The sequence below is a fragment of the Podarcis vaucheri genome, assembly GCF_965113315.1.
Source record: "Podarcis vaucheri genome assembly, chromosome: 8".
Lineage (NCBI taxonomy): Eukaryota > Metazoa > Chordata > Lepidosauria > Squamata > Lacertidae > Podarcis > Podarcis vaucheri.
Window position 1 is genome coordinate 61254739 of NC_138766.1, and position 25071 is coordinate 61279809.

A 25071-nucleotide genomic window follows, 5' to 3' on the forward strand; every position below is an offset into this window, starting at 1 on the left:
TGCAGTCTTATTCCCTCTCCCAAAGAACTAACAAGAAATGAATAAAATGTGTGTAAAAGACAGAACAGCCTGATCTTTCAGGAAATGTGTGTGTTATCCTGGGAGGCATTTTACTTAACATCAACTAACCAAATATGATCTAATAACAATAATATTTAACCACATAAACTAAGCAAAATATAAACACGGAATAAATTTGAATTGGGAATAGAGAATGTCATTGATTGGAAACAATGAATGGCTTTTTAATTTTTATTTATAAGATTGCTTATTAACCACGCACTCATTTAAAAAAATAATGGCTGTGTCCCATAAAATCATTAGAACATCATAAAATTACAAAATCATAAAATACAAATGACCAACACTGAATCATATTAATTCGCTAAAATTGTTTGCTGAAACAAAAACATTTTTAGCAAATGGCAAAATATCAGAATTGTAAGTTTCAGCTTGATTTCAGTAGGAACAGTGTTACAAAATACTTGTGCCACTATGCTAAACGATAACAGTGGGACATTCAGAAGGGCTGGCATCAAACTGCAAGCCCATATCATCCCCGCCCGTAATCCAGATTTACCCATTACATGAAAAATCTGGTGTTAAAATATAAATCTGTTGCCAATGATCTGTTTGTAATATCTGATCTGTTGCAATTTTAAGATGTATGGAAGCACCAGGATCAGAGCTACTTTTCTGGGAGGAGAGGTGCTGGAACTCACCATGACTGACTCCCTTGTTTTCTTATAATGGCAATGGCACCCACCTGAGAAGTGCAGGAACTGAGCTCCGGCAAGTTCTGGCTGAAAAAAAGCACTGATCAGGATATAAGTATATCCACAGAGGGGTAGGAAGGCTCCAGGGTCTATAAGAAACATGGGATGAAACCTGGCACTACACTGAAGGAAATGTAAGCTGTTGTGGTGCCTTTACTTACATGCTGCCTACACTCGTGCCTTAGTATGGGAATCTTTTTAATAGGCAGGATGAAAGTCATTAGGCGAACTCTATTAATGGCATAAACATCCATATCCCAACAGGAGCATAGAATCATAGAATCATAGAATCATAGAGTTGGAAGAGACCACAAGGGCCATCGAGTCCAACCCCCTGCCAAGCAGGAAACACCATCAGAGCACTCCTGACATATGGTTGTCAAGCCTCTGCTTAAAGACCTCCAAAGAAGGAGACTCCACCACACTCCTTGGCAGCAAATTCCACTGTCGAACAGCTCTCACTGTCAGGAAGTTCTTCCTAATGTTTAGGTGGAATCTTCTTTCTTGTAGTTTGGATCCATTGCTCCGTGTCCGCTTCTCCGGAGCAGCAGAAAACAACCTTTCTCCCTCCTCCATGTGACATCCTTTTATATATTTGAACATGGCTATCATATCACCCCTTAACCTCCTCTTCTCCAGGCTAAACATGCCCAGCTCCCTTAGCCGTTCCTCATAAGGCATCGTTTCCAGGCCTTTGACCATTTTGGTTGCCCTCCTCTGGACACGTTCCAGTTTGTCATGTCCTTCTTGAATTGTGGTGCCCAGAACTGGACACAGTACTCCAGGTGTGGTCTGACCAGAGCAGAATACAGTGGCACTATTACTTCCCTTGATCTAGATGCTATACTCCTATTGATGCAGCCCAGAATTGCATTGGCTTTTTTAGCTGCCGCGTCACACTGTTGGCTCATGTCAAGTTTGTGGTCAACCAAGACTCCTAGATCCTTTTCACATGTACTGCTCTCAAGCCAGGTGTCACCCATCTTGTATTTGTGCCTCTCATTTTTTTTGCCCAAGTGCAATACTTTACATTTCTCCCTGTTAAAATTCATCTTGTTTATTTTTGCCCAGTTCTCTAATCTGTCAAGGTCGTTTTGAAGTGTGATCCTGTCCTCTGGGGTGTTAGCCACCCCTCCCAGTTTGGTGTCATCTGCAAATTTGATCAGGATGCCCTTGAGTCCATCATCCAAGTCATTGATAAAGATGTTGAATAAGACCGGGCCCAAGACAGAACCCTGTGGCACCCCACTAGTCACTCTTCTCCAGGATGAAGAGGAACCATTGATGAGCACCCTTTGGGTTCGGTCAGTCAGCCAGTTACAAATCCACTGAGTGGAAGCATAGTCAAGACCGCAATTAAACCCTAATTCATTTGGCACAGTATCTTGCCTAACTAGTAAAGTTCTCTTAGTGGGAATGAGACAGTTGGAATGCATTACTGGGGGAAATGTGTTTAAATGCAGAAAAAGAGACTCAAGTTAAAAATACTGAGTTTTATTCCAAGTACACTTCTTTTGTGACGAGCTGCCTTATGATGGAAAACTACAATGTGGCTTTTAGAAATAGGAGGAAAATAATATGACTAAGATACATATTGGATTCCCATATGCAGGAATTGATGACATCTTATGCACCTACGTTTTAAGAGGACGGAAAGGGGCAGCAAACTGGGGCTTAGGCCCTGACTCATGCTCTGTATACTAGGCTACATTCTAGCCATGCAAACACCTTCGCTCTCTCTCACACAACCATCCCTCCAAGCAAGAGGCATTATCATAGTTCAATAATACTGTTGCATGCCACTCCAATTTCTAAGCACTGCAAGATTCCAGGCACTTGCCCAGAGTTCATTTTTCCTTTTGGAAATGAAGCATAGTTGAGATTGGGGTGTCTTTAGGATATATTGTTTATTTACACATATATACAACTTGGGGACACAGGTGGCACTGTGGGTTAAAGCACAGAGCTTAGGGCTTGCCAATCAGAAGGTCGGCGGTTCAAATCCCCACAAAGGGGTGAGCTCCCGTTGCTCGGTCCCTGCTCCTGCCAACCTAGCAGTTTGAAAGCACCTCAAAGTGCAAGTAGATAAATAGGTACTGCTCCGGCGGGAAAATGAACGGCGTTTCTGTGCACTGCTCTGGTTTTGCCAGAAGCAGCTTAGTCATGCTGGCCACATGACCTGGAAACTGTACACCAGCTCCCTCAACCAGTAAAGCGAGATGAGCACCGCAACCCCAGAGTCATCCATGACTGGACCTAATGGTCAGGGGTCCCTTTACCTTTACCTTTACAACTTGAGCCAACGATGGAGGGGTTCACAGCATCAGCACCCCAAGAGGGTCTTGCTTCTCCCATAGCCGCAGCTTGATTTCCAGCAGAAATCAGGCCTGGCGCTCTCTTTCTCTCTCCCACAGCTTTTGCGTCAGCTTCTAGCTCATGTATCTCAACTCCGGCCTTTTGTCTTTCTTAACCAACAGACAGACAGTTGCGGGAGGGAGGCCCACTCACCTGACCTCTGCTGCAGAGCCACTCCCTTTGCTCCAATAGTGACCCGTCTTTAGCAGGCTGTTTCCAGGCTGGCCTGGCTAGTCCAGCAATTGCATCTGTGCTGGATCCAGGAATTAGAAGGGGGCCCAGACATTCAGTCTCACCGCCCCCCACAACTCATAACAATACATTCCAGCCAAGCTGAAGCACTCAGGGTGGGTGCAGAGCAGAGAATCCCACTGCTAGTTTAAGCCGTTACTAGAAAGTAGAGTCTGAATAGTAGTAACCTAGATAAAGAAGAGCCTGACTGTCTGCAGTTTATCCTTGGTGGGGCTCTACTGAATACTGAGAGGATGTACAAAAGAGGCAAGGGAGTTGGGTAAGGGATCAGGAAACTGCCTGGGATATTTAGAATGTGGCTCAGCTTCTCAGTGATAGATCTGTATGAGGAAGACCTACACTTCCTCCTCATAAATAAACTCACTCTGGGGGAAGAGCTGTTGAAAGTTTTAGAAGGGGCTGGGGACTCCCCACTACCACCTGGTTGCTGGCTGAAATCACAGGGTTTCTAATAAGGCTAGAAGAATCGCTAGTCTAGAAAGTGGCTCAGTCTTCGGGGAGGACTTAGGATGCTAACAATCCATTTCTCAAGACTCTGCAACAGGAGCAGAGCAGGATAACTGAAGGGGAACACTCTGTTGTGAAACAAATGGCGAGTAACCCCAAATCCTGTTATGGTAGCAGTTTTAAGCCTCATTTCCAGGTTTTCCTGGGTAAAGGTTCATTTATGTGACCTATTCCTTAGTTGACTCAGGGGTTAAAAATATATTATACACCAAGGAGTAAAAGCAGCATTTACAAATGCGCCAAAACGACATCTTCTGATTCCCTGCACGCCACCCTGCAGAAATAATTTGGGGGAGGGAGTATGACTCACCCCAAAGCAATTTGGGGTCCAACACAAGGGAGGGTAAGGTAAAGGACCCCTGGACGGTTAAGTCCAGTCAAAGGCGACTATGAGGTTGTGACGCTCATCTCGCTTTCAGGCCGAGGGAGCCTACATTTGTCCACAGACAGCTTTCTGAGTCATGTGGCCAGCATGACTAAACCACTTCTGGCGCAACAGAACACCATGTCAGAAACCAGAGTGTGAGGAAACGCTGTTTACCTTCCCGCCGCAGCAGTACCTGTTTATCTACTTGCACTGGCATGCTTTCAAACTGCTAGGTTAGCAGGAGCTGGGACACAGCAATGGGAGCTCACCCCGTCCTGCAGATTCGAACCACCAACCTTCTGATTGGCAAGCCCAAGAGGCTCAGTGTTTTAGACCAGGGCGCCACCCATGTCCCACTACAAAGCTTCTGTTTGACTGCCACACACAGTGCTAGATTGTCATAGCCCACCCTTTCAAAAAATGGGCGCTGGCAGCAGAGGCAGTTTTAGGGGAGCGCAAAAGGTTTGGTCCTCCTGGGCACGGAGTCTTGGGGGCACCACCAGGAGCGCTACAACTATGATTTAGAACAGAAAGTGACTGAATTTTGGTGTTGCACGGGGCGCTGCTGAAATTTGAGACCCCAAGGTCTGCTGCTGCTCACAGGAGCAAGGACATTTGTACTAGCCCTGCTGCTAACGTCTCCATCTGTGCTGGCTCCATCCCCTCCCCCAGACCTCTGTGCGGTCTGAATGGATGTGGAGATTGCATGGAGGTGCCTCTGTGCCTGCCCAGGCTGCCCCTGCAGACATTCTGCCCACCCAGGGTGTGGAAGTCAAGGTGACAGAATCCCCAGCAGCAGTGATGTAAGCCACACTGGGATAGGGGCTCAGTGTGCAACCCTGCTCCCCAAACAGCATGCTTTGAGCACATGGAGCAAAAGACTGAAGGGGACTCTTGTGATGATGCATTTTTAGCGATGACCATAAATAAGGCACAGGGTAGGAGGCAATATTGAAAGTGTGCAAGGTCCAAACCTTGAAAATGAGCCAGTTTACAAAAGCAAGACAACTTGTTTTCTGGTTTCTAGACTCCTTAATGGAGACCAATAAAAGAAATCTACTGTAGCTTCTGACAGCAATTCCATGAGCTTACTCAGAAGCAGTCAGGCAACGCAGCTTCCAAGTCTACCCCATAATCTATATGTTAGCCTAAAAAACAAAACAAAACAGCTGCTCTACACTAAATCTTAACTACAGCATGACTTCATTTTAAACCGATGTAACTTTTAGTCAGTTCTCATTTGAACTGACAGTGAATATCTTTGCCAGAGTGAAGTAACAGAGGAGGAACTATAGACTGTTTTGCTTTTTCCCAGACACACATCTTTCTCTCTCTTTCCCCCACCCCCCACTTTTAAATGAGCTTTTCAATAGCAGAACAAAAATTAAGCAAAGAGATTTAACAGGCAATGACATGCTGTGGTTTTTTGACAGTACTTTACATCTGGGCTCCCTCTGTTGTGGGTCTGTGTGGGATAGTTAGCAGGAGAGGTTTCATATGCTGTTCAGTTGTAAGTTTTGTTGAACCAGTCACTGAATTGTACGGGAACAACTAAGCACTACAGTGGTACCTCGGGTTACAAATTTAATTCATTCTGGAGGTCCGTTCTTAACCTGAAACTGTTCTTAACCTGAGGTATCACTTTAGCTAATGGGGCCTTCCACTGCCACCGCGCTGCTGCCACGCAATTTCTGTTCTCACCCTGAAGCAAAGTTCTTAACCTAAGGTACTATTTCTGGGTTAGTGGAGTCTGTAACATGAAACATCTGTAACCTGAAGCATCTGTAACCCAAGGTACCACTGTATTGGCTAGAAAGACAAGCTATTGCCCAGGCTGAGACACAGTGCTTAATTTCTAAAACAATAGGTGCTGGATCTCAAACCTCCCTGGAGGTCTTACTCTCTTCCTCAAACCTCTTAATTCCAGATGAGGGTGATGGTGTGGAAACTCAGAGGAAAATAGAGGTGACATGTTAGAAAGCCCTGTCATGTGGTGGTCCAGCTATCTGTTATTCGCTCACACTCAAGAGACATTCTTTTCTTTAGTATAACTTCACATGTTCTTCTACGATCAAAACCTTGCCTTAAAGCAGGTGTAGGAAGCCTAAGGTCCAGGGGCTGTACATGGCCCTCTAGACTTCTTTAGCTGGCCCTTGAAACGTTTCCCAGGGTACCCTACTCTCCCCAGGTGTCAGGCTTCAGGGAATCCAATCCTTCCCATGGTGGCAGCCAAGAAGCAGGTAAACAAGAAAAGTTCTTACCAAGTAATTTATTCACTATGTACACAGGGAGATGAAGGAACGCAGTCTCCAGAAGATAGTGGCATTGCTCTGAGCAAAGTCCCACCCCCTCCACCTCTCCTATTCTATGTCACCCCTGCATTGGCTAATCTGAGTTTTCTGCCTTGGAGCTCTCTGTTCTACTACTCTCAATGCTCGCCTGGTCCTGGGAGGGAGGGGTCAGGAATGCTTTCCAAAGACACTGAGTCTGTCAGCTGTCTCTCCCCTGGTGCTTCTTCTTCCTGCTGTTCCTCTCCCAATATTTCCCAACTTCTCCCCTCTGCAGCCTCTGAACTATGCCCTTCTGCAAACCACTATTCTAAATCTATACTGTCCTCCTGTTCTCGGGAAGGTTCAGGAAAAGGAGGGGTGGTCCCCACCATTCTTCCTCAGTCCAGCCCCTGACACCAGGGCACACTGACCCTTCTTTGCACTCCCAAGTTATTTTGCCTGGCTAGAATATGTCATTGAACTTTGATACTGCCTCTTGCTTACCTGGAGGGAGGACAGACAGAGATGTGTATGTGAAGAAACTAGCCTGTTGCACAAAGGTAAAATTTACATTAGTTGCTCCTCCCACTTTTGTCTCTGGCGCCACCCATCACAGATGTGTGGCCCTTGGAAGGTTGGCTAGAAAGAAATGTGGCCCTCAGGCATAAAAAGATTCCCCACTCTTGTATTACAAGTTTCCAGGCAGAGGCGGCTCCAGGGGAGCATGACTGGTGTGGTTGCACTGGGCGCAGAGTTTCTTGGGGTGCCAGAGCAGACTCCGCCTACATTACTCCAAAGGAAGACGGTGGTGTGTGTGTGCCAGATTATGACATCACACAGGGGACCACTGAAATGTGAGAGGCAAAGGTTCACTACTGTTCCAGGACTGGGTCATACAGGCAGCCATTTCACAAGATTTTCTGTTATGAATCAATTTGAACAGTTTGGATATAAATTCCAAAATATGTGTGAGATTGAGATATCCAGATCTGAACACTTTGCCATGAAAATATACTTGTGGTTCAAACAAAAACAGCCTTAGGACCACTCTGCTGCTTTGGCCTCTAAGCTGCTCCAAGACACTTTCCAATACAGGGCAGGTTAAATAAAATCTCTGTGGGGTACCAGAAAATGGCCCATAAAGCTATAGTATGTAAGCCTTGCAACAAAATAATATAGCACACACACTATTTCCTTTTCTGCCATCAGTAATGATGGGCTGTATTCTTCCATAGATCTGCCCCATCAAACAATAATAGATTGTTGCCGTTCTAGTAAGAGACAGTCAATTCCTTGTTAATAGGTTACACAAATGTAAGCAATTTTACTGCTGGGGTGTAAGCAACTTTCTTAAGGATGGAATGTGACAGGATTTTGTGGGTTTTCACAGATGCCAATAAACACTGTCTTGTTTGTAATGCTTGTGATTTGTGGATGGAAACTTTTCTGGGGCAAATTCAATAGCGAAAAAACACGCAGAACACACCCACTAACTTACAAGTGAGGGTTTTTTTTAAGTTAATCATGATTCTTGGAAGCCTTTTAAAAAGTTATTTTTTGGTGACTAATGGACCAGGAGTCACTGCAGTGACAAATAATAATCATCCTGCACCCTGCCAAAGTGTGGATTAGTACTACTGGATGTAAGAAGGTGTATACATGCATTGACGTGAAAAGAAACCCACCCTTTTTTAATATAAAAAAACTTTTGTAAAAAAAGATCCCTTTCAGCAAACTTGTTTCCTGTTTTTCACAGTTATGACTGTAGATTACTGAAATGCAGATTAATGAAGTGCTAATAAACTTGGAGTAGCGTTTTTAAATTTAATTTGGGACTTAACTTTATTAAGGGATGCCACTGATGCATACATTTTTTAAGGATCATTTATTTATTTTGTGAAAACAAACATCCAGGATGGCTTTATATTTGGTTGTGAAAGGCAGACTCCTTCATGCTAAATGCTTTTCTGGAGTTTTCCATTTGTGTATCATCATCGACAGAGGCAGTTATCACACATTTGACAAAATAGGAAGCTACTTTCTTCAGTCTGCCCACAAGCATTCCTCTCGTTTTCAAGAAATTGTTATTAGCCATGGTGCCATGTCTTCATCCACTGCACCATAATATGCATTTGGACCTTGGTTAATACATCTTGGCAGGGGTGAAGGAAGGTGAAGGACGCTGCGAGCAGAGCATCCCAGCACCGTCCGTATGACACTGGAGTGGTGACGGCGGCAAACCACTATACAGCGCATGTGCGGCCTCGCTTCGTACGGCGTCATACGTAGCGAGGCAGCACATGCGGCCTATGTTGTGACGCCCACCCCGGGTGTCACAACACCTTCCTTCGCCCCTGCCAAGGTGTATTAACCAAGGTCCAAATGCACGTGAACGCCACACATGCGCTGTACTTAGCGGTTTGCTGCCGGCACCGAGATTCTCTACTCGCAGCTGTAGCCACAAGCGGAGGATCCTCCAAAGGCAGCTGTGGCAGTGCGATGGCTGCTCGCGCTGCCGTGAGGCCCTGCAGGGTGACTTCTTGTCACCTCCATAGACATGGAACCCGGGGTGAACTACCCCACACACCCCCTATTGCGACACCACTGCTCATGTTCTTCGAGAACATGATTCGGCAAACTAAGGCCCGCAGGCCGGATCAGACCCAATTGCCTTCTAGATCTGGCCCGCGGACGGTCCGGCAGTCACCTCATCGATCGCCAGCATGTGTGTTCTTTCCTTCTTCCTTCCTCTCCCTCACAGGGTGGCGCTTTTCTCCTCAGGGATGGAGCAATCTTGTTCCATGCCGGGCACCGTCGACGGCAGGAGTCGGCTCGCCCACCTGCCAGCAGGGCAGTGCTGTGAAGGGGGCGGCTGCCAGCTGCTGCTATGTTTTCCTACTCCTCCTCCCTCTCCCTCAGTCCACCCTTCCTTCTTTCTCTGTGCCCCTTTTCTGCACCGCTGCATTGCATGCATTCTTCATCACCGCCTCCCTCCCTCCTTCATTCCTCTCATTGCGTTCAGGTGGGTTGTTGCGGCCGCCGCAGCCACTGCTTGAGGGTTGGCAGGCGGCTCTGTCTTCTTCTCCATAGTGCCTCTTGGGAAGCAGCAGCAGCAGGTGGTGAGGAAAAGCTCCGACGATGCCCCCATTCCCCTACCTCCATCCACGACTCCTCCGCTGGGGCTGCTGCTTCTGTCTTCACTGGCCAACACAGCCTCCTACCCCACCAAATCACCTGGCTGGCTGGAGAAGCCCAACTGTGGCTATTGGAACAACTGGGACAGGTAAAGCAAAGCATCTTTAGGCCTCTTTGAGGGCAGGCAAAAATCGTTCATTTTTTCTTCTTCAAAATATAGTCCAGCCCCTCATAAGGTCTGAGGTACAGTGGACCGGCCCCCTGCTGAAAAAGTTTGCTGACCCCTATTCTAGAACAGTGTTTCCCAAACTTGGGTTTCCAGCTGTTTTGGACTACAATTACCACCATCCCTGACCACTGGTCCTGCTAGCTAGGGATGATGGGAGTTGTAGTCTAAAAACAGCTGGGGACCCAAGTTTGGGAAACACTGTTCTAGATCAGGCATAGGCAAACTCGGCCCTCCAGATGCTTTGGGCCTACAACTCCCATCATCCCTAGCTAACAGGACCTGTGGTCAGGGATGATGGGAATTGTAGTCTCAAAACATCTGGAGGACCGAGTTTGCCTATGCCTGTTCTAGATGAAGGATGGGAAGCCAGTGGCCTTTGATATGTTATTGGTCTGTATTTCCCATCATCTCTGAACATTGGCCATGCCCAACAACATTGGGAGTGCCAAAGGTTTCCCATCCCTGTTCTCACCACCCACGTTGGTGTAGGAGCAGGCAAGCATTTCCGTTTTTCCAGCCTCAGTTGGTTCAATTAATAATGTTCCAAATCTATTTTATATCTGCCTTTTGAGTTCAGTGCACATAGATATAGTGAATGCAAAACAACACTGATATTTAAACACAAGTGGTGGGGTGAGCATAAATGCCACTGTTTCATCTGAAGAGTAACTATACAGGCATATTATTATTTAGTGATGAAGGAAATGAAATAGAAAGTAAAGAGAAACTATCTAAGTACAATTTTCTCATTTTTCATATGACAATGGTAAATAAACGCACTAAAAGTCCATGGAGAAACTGATACAAAATGGGGCCCAGCTTGAAGATCCCTAATTGTTATCCACTATTTAATTTCAAACACATTAATGCCATCAAGATGTTTGTTTGACCACCCGCAACTCACAATGAAATTGAAGTGGGGCTATATTTTCTACTTAAAAATTGACACAGAGACAAAGCCAAGATAAGTACAGCAGCGTGACTGTACAGTGTACATTTCTGAATAGTACTCGGCTTTTTAAAGGAACCACTAATATCAAATAAAGTATAGAAAATAGTCTGCATTTAACATGTCCCCCAGGTTTGCAATAAATATCTAGTTAAAAAGGATTAGCTGAGAACGTACTATTTGTTTAATATGACTGCCAAGCATGTTTTATCCCGTTTGGAAGATTATCCCAGTACCCAGCTAGTATCTGCTGTTAAGTCTGGGTGAATTTTAAATGGAAAATACTTATTGCTGACTTCATCTCAAAGAGCTGTTTGGTCTAATGTAAATGTACAGCAGAACTGTTTACATTTCCTAGCTGTTCTTTCTCTCCTCTGTTTACTGAATATGACAGCTTTAAGTAGACCTAAAGTGGATAATATTTTTAATGGCATTGCTGCAACAATTCCAGCTTTCCACGTGGCCTGTCTTTGCTGCTACACCCAAGAAAATAACTATAGCACTGGCAGGTAGCGATCACTTTTTGCTATGTAACAAATACAACAGAAAGACATGCCATGATTGCAGTCATCGAGCAATTCCTTCCAACGTGGTCATATTCCAATAAATGGGACAACCATAGGATTACAATGCAATAAGAGGGAGTCGGTTGTTAGGTGTTGCTCTTCCCAAATTCTGACTAATCGGATTTATGTGCACAGAATCTGAGGCAAAGATTTGCCTTCCAAAGCCCTGAAAGCTTTTTGTGAAAAGTCTACTGTGTGCTGAGAGGAGGATCAAGTGAAACACAAATTTTCCTTCCTAAATTCCTCTAACTTACTTTCTATTGCAGACCCTATCAAGCACTATGGATTTCAACAAACCTGAAGAAGGAATAGACATGGGGAAGAGAGATGTCAGAGCTAGGATGATAGGCATTAAATAATTCATTGGTCCTACGCTTGGCCAAGATCTCTTGGCTGAATTGATTCTGCATGCCTTAAGACTCAAGGCATGCACAGGCAGAACAGCTTCAGTTGTGCTTCGCTGTAAATAAAGGTCTTCTTTGAGGCAATGTCAGCTTTCAGGTCATTGCTGCCACCTGCAAGCACTTTCCTACTGAGGCTATGACTCGTGGGATGAAATTGCCGTAATATGCTATCTTGATTGCCACAGAATCATAGAATTGGAAGTGACCCTGAGGATCATCTAGCCCAACCCTTGCAATGCAAGAATAAGCAGCTATCCTATATGGGGATCAAACCTGCAACCTTGGTGTTATCAGCACCATGCTCTAACCAAATGAGCTATCCAATTGGTTAGAGCATAATGATAAACCGTAACTTATTGGGTTGTGCAAATGCAGCCTTTGTGCTTGCCATAATTCACAGTTTGCAATGTTATTGCTAAGGCTACAACTTCAATGGATTTGGTCAAGTAAGGGTAAACCCTGAAACCATTTCAAGCATTTGAAATGCTAAATGAGTGTTAGGGGTTTACATCTTTGGGGAGCTTTTTTGCTTCTGGTGTGTTGCTGTTGGACACACTGAAAAAAACAAGACAGCCTTTTTATTCGATGTGTTGTAACTTTTCATGGTGAATTATCTCCCATTGCCCTAAATTAGGCACAAAATCATTGAAAATTTGAAGATATAAACTGAACACATTGATAATTAACTAGTTAAAAATATGGAGCAATTCAGCAATTGAAGCTAAATCTAACAACCCTAATAATAATTAGGAAGATCTCTGAAATATGGAGCAACCCTTAAAAAGCAAAGATCTGGGTTTTCGAAATACAAAACCTCCTCCGTACTCCCAATTCATCACACCTTATATTTCTTGCCACTGTAAAAGATGTAAGCAGCAGTTTGTATTTATTTGCCTTCAGACTTATTTATGTTCAGACAAATATTATTATTATTATTATTATTATTATTATTATTATTATTATTATTATTATTTTATTTATACTCCACCCATCTGTCTGGGTTTCCCCAGCCACTCTGGGCTGCTTATGGCAAATTTAACAATAAATGCAGCAGTTCAGAATTTAGAAAAGGTAGGAACCATCACCCACCCACCCACATTAAGAGAACACTTTTGGACACAGTCCTTGTCACTTGGCTGTTGTTTCTCTTGCACAGCAATCCCACACGTGTTTACTCAGACGTCCTACTATGGCTGAGGCAGAAGTATTTCATATCCTTTTCTGGGAAATGGCTCCACTGAAGACAATGGGATTTCCTTCTGCATAATATGCAGAAAGACATGTTTTATTTCTATTGCCATAGTTTGGGGTGGGAAGCTTTGGGCCTGGGGGCCAAACATGGTCACTATCTGGCCCTCAGGATTCTCCCCAGTCCTGATTCGCACCCTCCTGGAATGTTTTTGCCTGGCTAGAATGTATCCTTGAACTCCAGTAGTGCTTCTGGCTTCACTGGATACTCCACCTACTTCTACTCCTGGCCCTGCCCCCCTTCCCAGCCATGTGGCCCCCAGAAGGCAATCTGGAAGGGCAGGCAACCCTTAGGCTGAAAAATGTTCCCCACTCCTGCCAGAAGCCATAACAAAAATACAATACTAAAATGCCATCATTACTAAAGAACACATAGTGTTATACTTTTAAAGGGTCACACACATTATTAATATAGCAACCTTTTCTTTTTTAAAAAAAGAGAGAGGAATATCAGTCATGAAACCCTTTGTCAGCTGCATGCAAAGCCAGAATATTTTCCTGACTTTTAGCAGCAACCCAAGCACGTTTCGCTCTGAAGTCCTAAGAATCTCTTTGTTCTCCCCTGGCCAAAGAGTAGCCAATTTGCTGCAATTCTCGCAGCATTGTTTCCCTTCTATATAAGGATCTTTTTGCAGGCTGATAATGATCTTGGACAATGAAGAACATTCAGCAGGGAACATCCTCTTCCCACAAAGTCAGAAACAGATATGACCGTCTAACAAACTTTATTGAAGTAACCGTCACTAACAACTGATGACTTCTGCTGCGTTCTCAGTCGGGTAAAATGTGCTTCTCGGATTGCAGTCCTAGACCTACTTCTGTGGGAGTTTCTTTGAGTTCACTGGGTCTTACATCTCAATAGATGTGTATGGAATTGCAGTCCAAGTGTACAATTAGTTAAAGCTAACCAACAGCGCTCAAGTGCATGTGTACACTTGCAGAAGATTGCACTGGAACAAAAGCTATGTGGGGTACTGGAGCTGGTCTAATGGAGGTTTGCCACTGGGATGGCCATAGAAAACTCAATGGAGGCGGACTTCCGGGTTAGCGCCTCCGGCAATGGCGAATTTCCTCTGATCAGGAGGAATCCGCTTCATGGAAATCAGGGTCTGGGCCACCACGGCGAGGCGGAGACCCATCAAAAACCACAAGCGGGAGAAGCCTGTGGACGTGGGATTCGGCAGGCACCTTTTGCGCCTCCCCTAATCGCGGGGAAACCCGGTTTTGGGGATCTGGAGCGACGTGGGGTGAGCAGCGTGGTGCTTTGAATTGACTGCTCTTTTCACGGAGTGAAGCCACATTGCTGTTGCCAGAGAGCGCTGACTTTTTCCTGTGGACAATTGGACTTTAAACAACTACCCGTGAGTAGAACGGAAAATTGGACTATGAAATATCTTAATTTGGCACCGAAGCGGGAAGGTTCTAAACAGGAAGTCCGCCTTCCGCTTTTGTAAATAGATTGAAGCAAAGACATTGCAAGCTAAAGTCTGGAAAGATTTTTGTAAAGAACTAAATCTCCATCGACTGAAACTACTAAACCGCCCTTGGAAGCAGGAGAAGAGGGGGAAATCTTAGATTGTTCAAGCCTGCAGGAGTGAGAGTAAAGAAAGATAAATTTCCACCGCCTTGAACCTGGGAACGGGTTGCTAGGAAGATAGACGTTTTGGGAAAGTCCATTGACTGTGAATAAACTGTTTGTTGATAGATAGTTAAAAAAGAGAAACATGTTGATTCCAATGTTTCCTTTTGCATTTAAAAGGAACAAAATATTTGAAAAATGAAAGTAATTTTGTTGCTTTTAAAAGGACGGATACAAATAGAAATTGTTTCCTCTAGAGGGAGCTTTGAAAACTGTTGTTGGAGTCGATCTGGAGAATTCCTCAGCTGTAGAGATTAAAGATCGTGAGAACCAGGCATTGACCTTGAACAAGAATGTGCCCAGAAGAAGCCTTAGTGATTGCTTTTTGCAAGACAAGCGCTTTATTGGAACAGCTACATGAGAAGATGGATTTGATGACTGTTGCAGTTAATAATTTTGGACAAACAGTGAATACCTATATAGAAACCACTCAGGAACCGACCCAGGAATCTGCTTTGACAGGGCAAGTTGTGCAGAAGACAAAGGAGGAGGTTGCTGTTGAACCTCAAGTAATACAAGTGGAGAGAGCCGAGGCTTTGCAGGAACATAAGCTGTTGTTCTTGATGACTGAACCTGGAGAAAGTCAGATTTGGAGAGATGGAGTCTCGTTTAGATTGGAGATGGGAAATTGGATAGATCCCCCTATGCAGAGCTGTTCTGGCTTCTGGGATCTGGTTTTGCACCAGGGGGAGTCTGGAGTTGTGGGGGCCTTTAACTTTGGAGGGACTTTGAAACATGCCTTGAAATATCTTTTGGATTTTAGTGCTGACTATGGAGAATGGGCCGACCTGTCGAGAAGGGATAAAGACATTGTTAGGTTGGAGTCTCCCCGAGATCTACTCCTCAGTGATAAAGGAAGGAAACTAAGAACAAGATCAGCAGAAGACAAAGTAAGGTGCAGGTATAAATATGAAGAAGATCTGCAGAAGGGACATGGAAAAGAGTTAAGAGCCTCGGATAGAAGATCACCAGGTTGATGGACTAAATGGAATGGATAGAAAGGACTGACAGAACCCGAGAGCAGGAAGAAGAGACGGTGGATGAAGATTGGAAGAAAGTTTGAAAATTCATTTAGAGAAATATTGTAAAATTAATGAGTATTAGAAAAAATGTTAGAATGAAACTATTTGGCTTTAGTAGAAATGCTATAAGGAGTTATGTACAAATAAGTTTTAAGCTTTAGGGCTTTTTATGGCAAGATAAGGTTAAAATAAATTAAGACAATTTAATGACAGAACATTGTGAAAGATGGAAAGGATTTGCTGAGATAATTAATAACTAGAATACAAAAAAGGGAGGTGTGAGGAGGTCGATGAAACAAGATAACGAAAGATAAAGATTTGGGAATATTGGATTTGTCTTTAATTTTTTGTTTGCCTTTGTTTTTGGCTTTGATGTATTGTGTGTTTTGTTCTCTTTTTCCTTTTTATTGACTTGTATTGTTTAATTTCCTTTTTCCCCTTTTTTTCTTTTTCTTTTTTTCTCTGTAATTTTAAATTCTCAATAAATATCTTTTTTTAAAAAAAAAGAAAACTCAATGGAGGCATATGTCCCTCTGGTGGTGGGGGAAGGCATTGGGGAGTATGTTGTGAGAGGCAATGGGTCTGCAAGTTTCTCAGCCCCCTTTCCGCCCCCATCAGCCCTCTCAAAATTGCTCAAAACTCTAGTAAACTGGCTGCAGCTAAAAATCAGGTGTTTGTGTGTGAGCGATGCTCCAGCACGGAATCTCCCTCCACCTCCTGCCTTGCTCTCTTTGTGTACTAAGCATTCAATTCAGTCACAAACCCTGTAGGTTTTGCTCTGTATGTGTGTGCACCATGTGCGTCATGTAGATAACACATTTTACCTACAGAAAGATTCCAACGATCTAGTTTCATTTTCTTTTTTTCTTTTTTTTTTGCAACTCTTCCTGAAGCTCTTTGCACAAAGGATCCATGAAGTTTCATATTTCATTGGTGAGGGGAATCCGTTAAATCTAAGAGTGGTACAGAATGCGTGCAGGGGAAGTTCTGTTTTCCATAATGAACAGAGAAGAGTCTGACGTGACTTTATATGAGCAGGAGAAACCGGGACCCCAGCCTTCCATGTGCAGATTTTTCTCTTAGCCGTCTTGAGCGCTTTTAATGTAGAATATTATTTTCTGTCTGAAGTGTCTCCAGTGTAATTTTTCAGCACCCAAAAATCATTCCTCCCCTTCTCTCCTGGTAACAGAAAGCTGAGTTGTGTTTCTAGGCATTGCTAATAGAAAAATTCAGGAAGCTGATTAACATTCAGTGATGTGTCTTGCTCTGTGTGTGCTCTTAACATTCAATACACTGCTTTGGGCACTGACTTAATAGCTCATACACAGTCTGTGATATATAGCACTGTAGCTTAACTATGTTAAGTATACTATTTATTTTTACTGCAAAAGTCAACTGTTAAAATATGCACATTTTAAAATAAGATCCTATAAGTCAATTGGCGTTTCAAATAACTTGTGTAAACTTGCCTTGCCTGATTCATCTTTGTGGGGGGAATAATTGTTCTGCAATATCCCAAATTCTATAATACATAGACAACTGCAAAGAACTAAAGAGGCTGGTAGTATAATAATAATAATAATAATAATAATAATAATAATAATAATAACAACAACAATAACAATAATAGTAATTAAAATAAATAAAAAGTAACAACCTAAAGAATATATCATTGCTTGAGAGTTACATTTTTTTGTATGCAGATTTGTGTGGAAAAACAGAAAATAGTTTTGAGTGTATCAAATGTGACTCAGAGTAAATCTCTTGGAATTAATGAGAAATGTTTAATTTCATTGATTTCAATGGGTTTACACATGAATAGGACTTAGCTGGATGCAACCCAGAAAGCTGCAATCCTATATACACCTACATGGAGGTCCCATGGAGCAAAAGGAATAGGAGTAATTCATGAACAGGACTCTAGCATTAGATTAATGCATGTTCTAGAAACTTATAGTATGATTGAGGCTTATGTCTTAAACTCTTGTCAAGTAATAATGTATTATAATTTGATGGCTTTGCTGTATGTTAACGTTTCTTATTTTGGATTGTGACAAAGCTATGCCCTAAAAGGCTTTAAACCAGGGGTGGGGATTTGTTACTGAATTCTGACTTCCCCCACCCCTGACCATTGGCCATGCTGGCTGGAGCTGATGGGAGTTAGAGTCCAACAATAGCCAAAGGTCCACAGGTCCTCCAACCCTGTGTTAAATAAACAATGTGAGCAGAACAAATTGCCCTACTTGTGGACTTCTCATAGACATCTAACTGGCCACTCTAAGAACAGAGTGCTGGGATAGGTGGGTGCTTAGGCTCAGGGCTAGCTAAAAGCATAACAAAAGTCCAGCAGGCTCTTATTGTGCTTTTAGTTCTTTGTGTTAAAGTGAGATGTTTTAAATTGCTTTACTCCACAAGAAGGCAAACTATTGCAGAGCATTATAAGATCCTATAATGTTTCTCAGACAGATTTTGTGTGTTTTTTTGAAAGGTGCTTCATGATTTGAAGATTCACCCTCAAGCATAGTCTTCCTAGGAAATTAATGCTGAAAGTAGACTCTCTCTCTCTTTAAAACAGCGGTTCTTAACCTTTTTTTTTTTACTCCTGGACCCTTTGAGAATCTGGACCCCTTTTGCAGACAAAAGCACATACAGACATGATTTTGCATACATTTTATTACATTGTAAATATCACTTTTGTGCCCAGTTCACAAGACCCCCTCAAGCCCATTCAGAGACCCCCTAAGCGTCCATAGACCGCAGGTTAAGTACCCCCGTTTTCAAGGATAATACGTATGTGTGCTCCTGGATACTTTATCATACACCTCTTTGGATCAAAGCATCTGAGAGTAAAAAAAAGGGTTCTGCAGCATCTTCAAAAACTTCAAGAACAGTCAGTAAAATAACTGATCCCTGACTCGAGACTTGCAGGGGCTATTTCAAGCTCATTTCGGGAAGGTAAATTAAAAGGATGGATGAGGAGAGAAAAATAACAGACTTTGTCACCCTTGAAATATGCTTTGACTCCACCTTCACTAACCTCATTGTATAAAAGACGCTGGATATTATTAAGAGAAAGCTTGCAAGTGTAAATATACTCATTCTCAATGAAAGCAACGCCATCAAACTGATTTGTAACTATTCCCTTAATGCTGCCATAAAGTTTACTGCAGTAAAAACATTGGCTATACATATTGCTTTCCTCTTCCCCAGGATGTGTTTCACCTTTGCGGCATTGCTACCATAAATCTCACGATCCAACAGCCTCTTGTCTGCAAGTGATTTCAAGCGCTATCATAAAAATGAAACAGACAGACTTAATTTGAGTTCCAGACTTAAGGAAACCTAACTAAAATATTAGCATAATTTCACTGAAGACGGAGGAAATTGTTTAAATGTGTGTATTAGAGAGTGTCTGCAATTCAATACATCTCTCAGCTGGCTCTTGGGTGCCACCCAGTGAATGATTTAACAGCATTGTTAAGGGTGTCTGTGGCGCACTGCAGGCCAGGTTTAATATATGCAGCACTGATCACAGACAATCAGAAATGAAAATAGAAGGAAACTTAGGAGATTCATGGCATGTTCAAGCTGAACCTGCGAATAATGAGCTTTATGTCTTTCTTGGAGGCTTCCTAGTCTTAGCAACTCCCTCAGTTTTGTGTCATGGATCAATAAGCTAGACAGGTACTTCCTGCAAAAACATGAAACAACCTTTCAGGCCTCTAAAGGAAATACTAGTTTTTGCTTTGCTTTATGCTGAGAAATACAACAGAGGAAAATTAAGGATAAAGATAAGTACCCGTTATACGATAGTGCCAGCCGCGTCAGCTATGCTTGGAAACTGCTTTGTGGAAATTGCAAGCCTTTTGGTTTGGTTTTCTTAAAAAGGTGTTTATGGACAAAGGCTTGGCAAAAGCAATGGCAGTACCTTTAGAAGGTTCTGATAACAGACTCTGTCATTGGTAGAGGGAAAGCCTGCTTGTTTTCATATTTATTCTTATGGTAATTTGTCATTGCTGATGAAAATGTTCCTCTTAATTTTAAGGCTGGGATGGTGGCTATCAATGCACTTTGGCTTTGGCATGTTCTCGAGCAAATGTCGAATCTTACATAATCAGGTCAGTATGAAGATAAAATGAGAGGACTCCTCTGATTGCACTAAACGCCTTGGGAGAAGGCTGGGGATGCAAATGTAATAAGTCCAATTAATTCATATCCTCCAATATCCAGCTCATCAAAATTGGACACTTGTTTTTTGGGCCCAAGCCCTCATGAGAGTCAGCTGACTCATGCAAGAGCGTGAGGCCAAGAAAACATGTGTCTTTTGGTCCAGCACTCTGGTGCAAGCCAGCTGGTTCGCATGAGAACACAAGACCAAAAAATGGGACGATTTCTGTAATTCTTGGATGTCCCACTCAAATCGGGATGGTTGAGGGATATGCAGAGAGATAAATAGTGGTTGGGGGACCTTCCTGACATCAATGTAAGAAATGCACAAACCCCTTGGGTGACAATGTCTCATCTTTCATATAGATGTAGATGGAACTGACTTAGCTAGAAACCAGTGGCAAAGTAATGTAAACAGGGGCTGAATCCATTTACAATTATTATTATTATTACTCACCCTTCACCAGCAGGTTACAGGGTAGGATGCAGTCAGAAGAATAAGGTGGATCCTGAAAACACGCATCTCAAGTGCCAAAGCCCAGGGCAAAGAGTTGTGTCTTCAGCATTTGATGAAAGATGTATACTATAGGTTCCAGATATTGTGGGGGGAGGGATTACACAACTTGGGGACTGCCACAAAGAATGTCCTCTCCTGGGCCAAAACCAGCCAAGCTTCTGAGGGCAGTGGAACTACCAGGAAGTCCCCTCTACTGATCTTAACATCAAACAGGTTCTGTAGGGAAGTGCCTTAAATTACGCCCAGAAACAAACTGGTGATCAATGCAGTTGTTTTAGAACAAGAGTTCTATGAGTTCTAAAGGCAACCCCAGCCAATAATCTGGCTTTGACACTTTGGGATTAAATTTTTGAGTGTTCTCTTAGAGCAGCTCCATGTAGAACACATTGAAATAATCTAATCTGGAAGCTACCAGAGCATGGAGTACTGTGACCAAGTCATCACTGTCCAAAAAGAGGCATAGCTGGAAAACCAGTCATAGCTGAAAACAGGCACTCCTAACCACCAACACCACCAATTTAGTAGCACACTGTTCAGGACGTAAGGAGTAGGGACACTGTGGGTCTCCAGATCTAGTTGGACTACAGCTTCCATCATCCCTAACCATTGGCCATTCCAGCTGGTGCTGATGAGAGTTGATCTGGATCAGAGAGTTGCTCAGAGTCACACAGTGAGCTTCTGGTTGCATTAGATGAACCAACTCTATTCAAATTGGCTGCAGTGCTTTTGGATGTGCCATTATAAGTCTATTATATTGGTATGATAGATTTCAGATGATACACAGGATTTTCTTACATGACAAAAGTGGGCATTTTGGAAAAATCTGGAGAAAGTTTGGAAAAATCTGGAGAAGTTTGGAGAACTATGTTTCAACAGTTATCACAAAGGGAAAGCAAAGTAAACAGCATCTACTTGACATCAAAGGGTATTTCAGCATCTAATGGGGTGAAGAACAGAGATTTATGATGAACCCCCATAAATCAGAGTGGATTGTCCTCCGTGTATCAGAGGGATAAAGGGCAAAGGAATAAGGACATTTTGGATAGCATTGTCTTATTCTTTTAAGCTGTCCAAAATGTTTGCTCACGCTCATGCTATTTTAACTTGCATGTTTACTCTCTTACTTAAGACATTTCCCTGCAGTTGAGCTTTATTTGTGCCAACATGCTACCAAGTAATTGTGTTTAGAATGATAGCCAAAATGCAAATACTGAACGTACTTGTTTGCACACTTTCAATTCTGCTAAAGTACAGCAGATTCGCTCAAGATGGAGAAGAAACAGAATGGGATGTTGTGAAATCTTCACAGGGCTGTTTCAGAGACATGGTAAGCTCCTCTTTGCTGACTGTACCAACCACAATATCCAAGCTTTCCTCCTTATCACTACACATAGGTAGAACAACAAAGCCGCAAGGGAACTCATATACCAAAAGACCAAAGTGGAAATCCAGGATGCTGGTAGCATGAAAGCTACCTTCCCAGCTCAGTGGTATAACATCTACTTTGCACGCAGGACCTCCTAGGCTCTATCCATGACACTGAACTGTCATATTTTCCTCCACTCATTTTTTCAAATATGTGTGTGAGAGAGAGCGGGGGGGGGAGCATCCAATGGGAAAGCCTCATGCAGGATCTTTGGCAGCCTTCACAGCCCTCACAGTAGTGCTTTGTGATTAAAAAACCAAACATGGCACGAAACTGCATATACATGACGCTCAGTTACATGCACTTTGGTTCGAAGACTGACAGAATTGGAGGAAATTCATCCAATTTGCTAAGAGGAGACAGCCAACTCTGATAGTTAGAACTTGGATTGTGTATATTCCTATAGATAGGTCCCAGCAAAGTTGAATATAAGCAATTATTTTTATACCAAGTAGATACCAAAACTTTCACAAAGGCCTGGGGGGAACTCAGCATTCAGGGAGATAGTCTGGGTTTACAAAACCATTCCTTGATCAGAGACACAAAGTTAATTGGAAAGAGAGGCTACTTCTCAGTGGCCAGCACAGCAGTACAGTGCTTTAAAACAAGATCTACTGAGCAACTGATTGACTTCAGGACAAATTAAGCATCATTGCTGGTCAGGCATGTCTGCCACACTGCCCTTCAATCAAAGCAATTGCTTTGGGAGATATGAGCCTGCTCCCACCTTTCAGTGTTAGTCAATGAGTGAACCTCAAAATGACTCAAAAAGTCCAGAAAATGCAGACGGCAATTCCTTGGGTTTTATGAAGCTCTTGGGATCTGGAGGTTGAGAAAAGGTGGGTTATGTCAGCCCTGCAATGCAGCCCTGTGTTGTGGTTCGAGGACCCGACCCCCGCGAAGTGAAATGAAGACACAAGGACATGTGATATAAGGTTGATGGGCTAGAAAAGGCCACAACTTTATTGATTACAGCAATGAAAAGGTATTGGCTTAGGCATTGGATTGAAACAAGTGGGTTTATTCACCAGTAGGTGGAGCCTGTTGATGCTAATCCAACTATAGGCTCACCCCTGCTGTCACCGAGGGTCGTGCCATGGCCTCCCGCCAAGCAGGCATCGGACGGAATACACGACCCCCAGATTCCTTTAACGGAATACCCCTAAAAATTGAAGGCATAGGCGATGGCCACACCTAGCACTTCGACACACCACAACACATTATTCCAATGCCTAACCTACCCACCAATACCAAAAAAAAAAAAGTTATGATGATTGCTACGAGGTAGGCGAAAAAACCAAAAAGCCTAATGCCAAATGGAAAAACTCCTACCAGGCCCCCCGGGCAACCAGGGCGACCAACCTAAGGTCCATAGCAAGGCCAATGACCTAAGCCCTAACTAAAAGGGAGTGGAGGGTGGGTGACTCGCGACGGGGCGACGAGGAGGAATGAGGTCAGGGAGAGGCTGGCACTGCAGCAAAAGGCTGCTGAACATGCCCCCTCCACGGCACCTGGTTGGGTGGCCACGGGGGGGGGGGCGTGAGTGCCAGCCAGGTGAGCTGGAGGCAGGGGGCCACGCCCCCTGCTGGGCGGTGCTCAGGCTCCCGACCACAACCCCTCCCCTCTCTTTCAGGGAGGAGAGTCTTTGCTGTGCTAATATTTGGGAGTGGGGTGCTGAGAGAGAGAAAGTACTTTATGGCTGAGATACAATCACAGAATCATAGAACTGAAGAATTGGAAGAGCCCACAAGGGTCATCTAGTCCAACTCCCTGCAATGCTGGAATCTTTTGCCCAACATGTGGATTGAACCCACGAGCCTGAGATTAAAAGTCTCGTGCTCTACTACTGTGCTATTCTATGCATCCTTAACAAGTGACAGCTCCAAGGATTATTTGGGGAAAGTTATGTGCTTTTAATGTATGGTGTGTACAGCCTGAGCTGTTATTTTATTGTGACATTTGTGCTTTATTCTTTTAAATTGTTTTATTATGTGAACTGCCTGGGGAGGGTTGTACAGCCCTGAAAGGTGATAAATAAATACTCATTGCTGGCCTGTGCGAGGGAATCACAGTGGATCTCACAAAAGTGGCAAAATCAGAATGGTGAGATGTGATGAATGGGATATAGAAGGCCAAAGCAGAGGCTATTAAGTAAAAAAGAATTAATTCAGGTGAGATAAATATACAGTCAGGCACTTCTGGGGATGAAATTTCTCTGTCTACTGTGTTCACTCCAATATCAATGCCTAAAGAAGTAAGGAGGCAGTGATTCTTGTCCTGTCCTGGGTTCACTGCAGTCAGTGCTGTTTCCATTCTGCTGAAATATGACTTCCAGTAAAAAGTATATTATTTGTCTCACTTATTTAATTGTGCAATTAATTTCAGTGGAAGGAAAGCATTAAGAACAATGAAGAAAATAACATAACTATTTATGTAACATTTGTGGGCTAAAAAAAATATATGTGCATGACTATTGCTTATATTCACTTGCATGATTTCTATTCCTGACCTCAGGTGTGCATGCGAATTGTGTGAATTTCCATTTCTGATGGAATTCTCTGAAATCCCTATTCTGCCATACTAAGTAAGGGCTTTGTGGATGCCTGGGTTCTTCAAACAACCCTGAGAGCTCAGAGCAGATTTATTGCATCTCCAAAAAGGCAGAAGGTGGAAATTCTGATGGGGAAGTAGAAAGTAGCTTGTAGGACGTAAGAATCTGGGAGGAGAAAGAAGGAGCAACAGCAAATGCATCCTCAATAGGCACAGATTTTTGCCACCCCCACGCTAGTACTCTAACAAAGTTGCAGAGTGAATTATTTGTAAGGATGCAGGGATCTGCGGGACATTGGTACAGCACCAACATAGGAACAGGTTGCCCACAAATAAGCTTATAAAGACATCCTGACGGTCTACTTTCATGCATTACCTGTTTCAGGCCCCTCATAAACCCACAGGCCCATAGCAGAAGAGGCTGTGTCAGAGCAACTGGGTCAACAACAAGCTGCTCTCCGGCTCAGACAGGTCATTAACAGGCCAATCACCCATGACTGAGGATATGCCCCCAATGAGCTGTAAGAATCCAATTGCCTCCCAAGCCTCAAAGATTGGACCGTCACCCTGTCTGGAACAAAAGCATGCAGGAATGCGTGTCCTCAAAAGGTCACGATCTGACCGACGGAGTCTTCTCAGCTCTCCAATAGCTCAAACGCCAAATTTCACATGAATACAAAGGACTAACTCTA

General features: G+C 43.4%; 1 protein-coding gene across 2 annotated transcripts in view; it reads right to left on the reverse strand.

Moving 5' to 3' along the window:
- TRPA1 (transient receptor potential cation channel subfamily A member 1) overlaps window positions 1-25071 on the reverse strand; it is a 387382-nt gene that overhangs the window by 204111 nt on the left and 158200 nt on the right. Inside the window, exon 28 of one of the 2 annotated variants that reach the window (XR_014222178.1) lies at window positions 3025-3061. The exons of the other annotated variant lie outside the window; for it this stretch is intronic. The gene's annotated coding sequence lies outside the window, so the exon portion shown is untranslated. Of the gene's footprint in view, window positions 1-3024; window positions 3062-25071 lie in introns of those variants that run through there. 2 annotated transcript variants of the gene reach the window in all.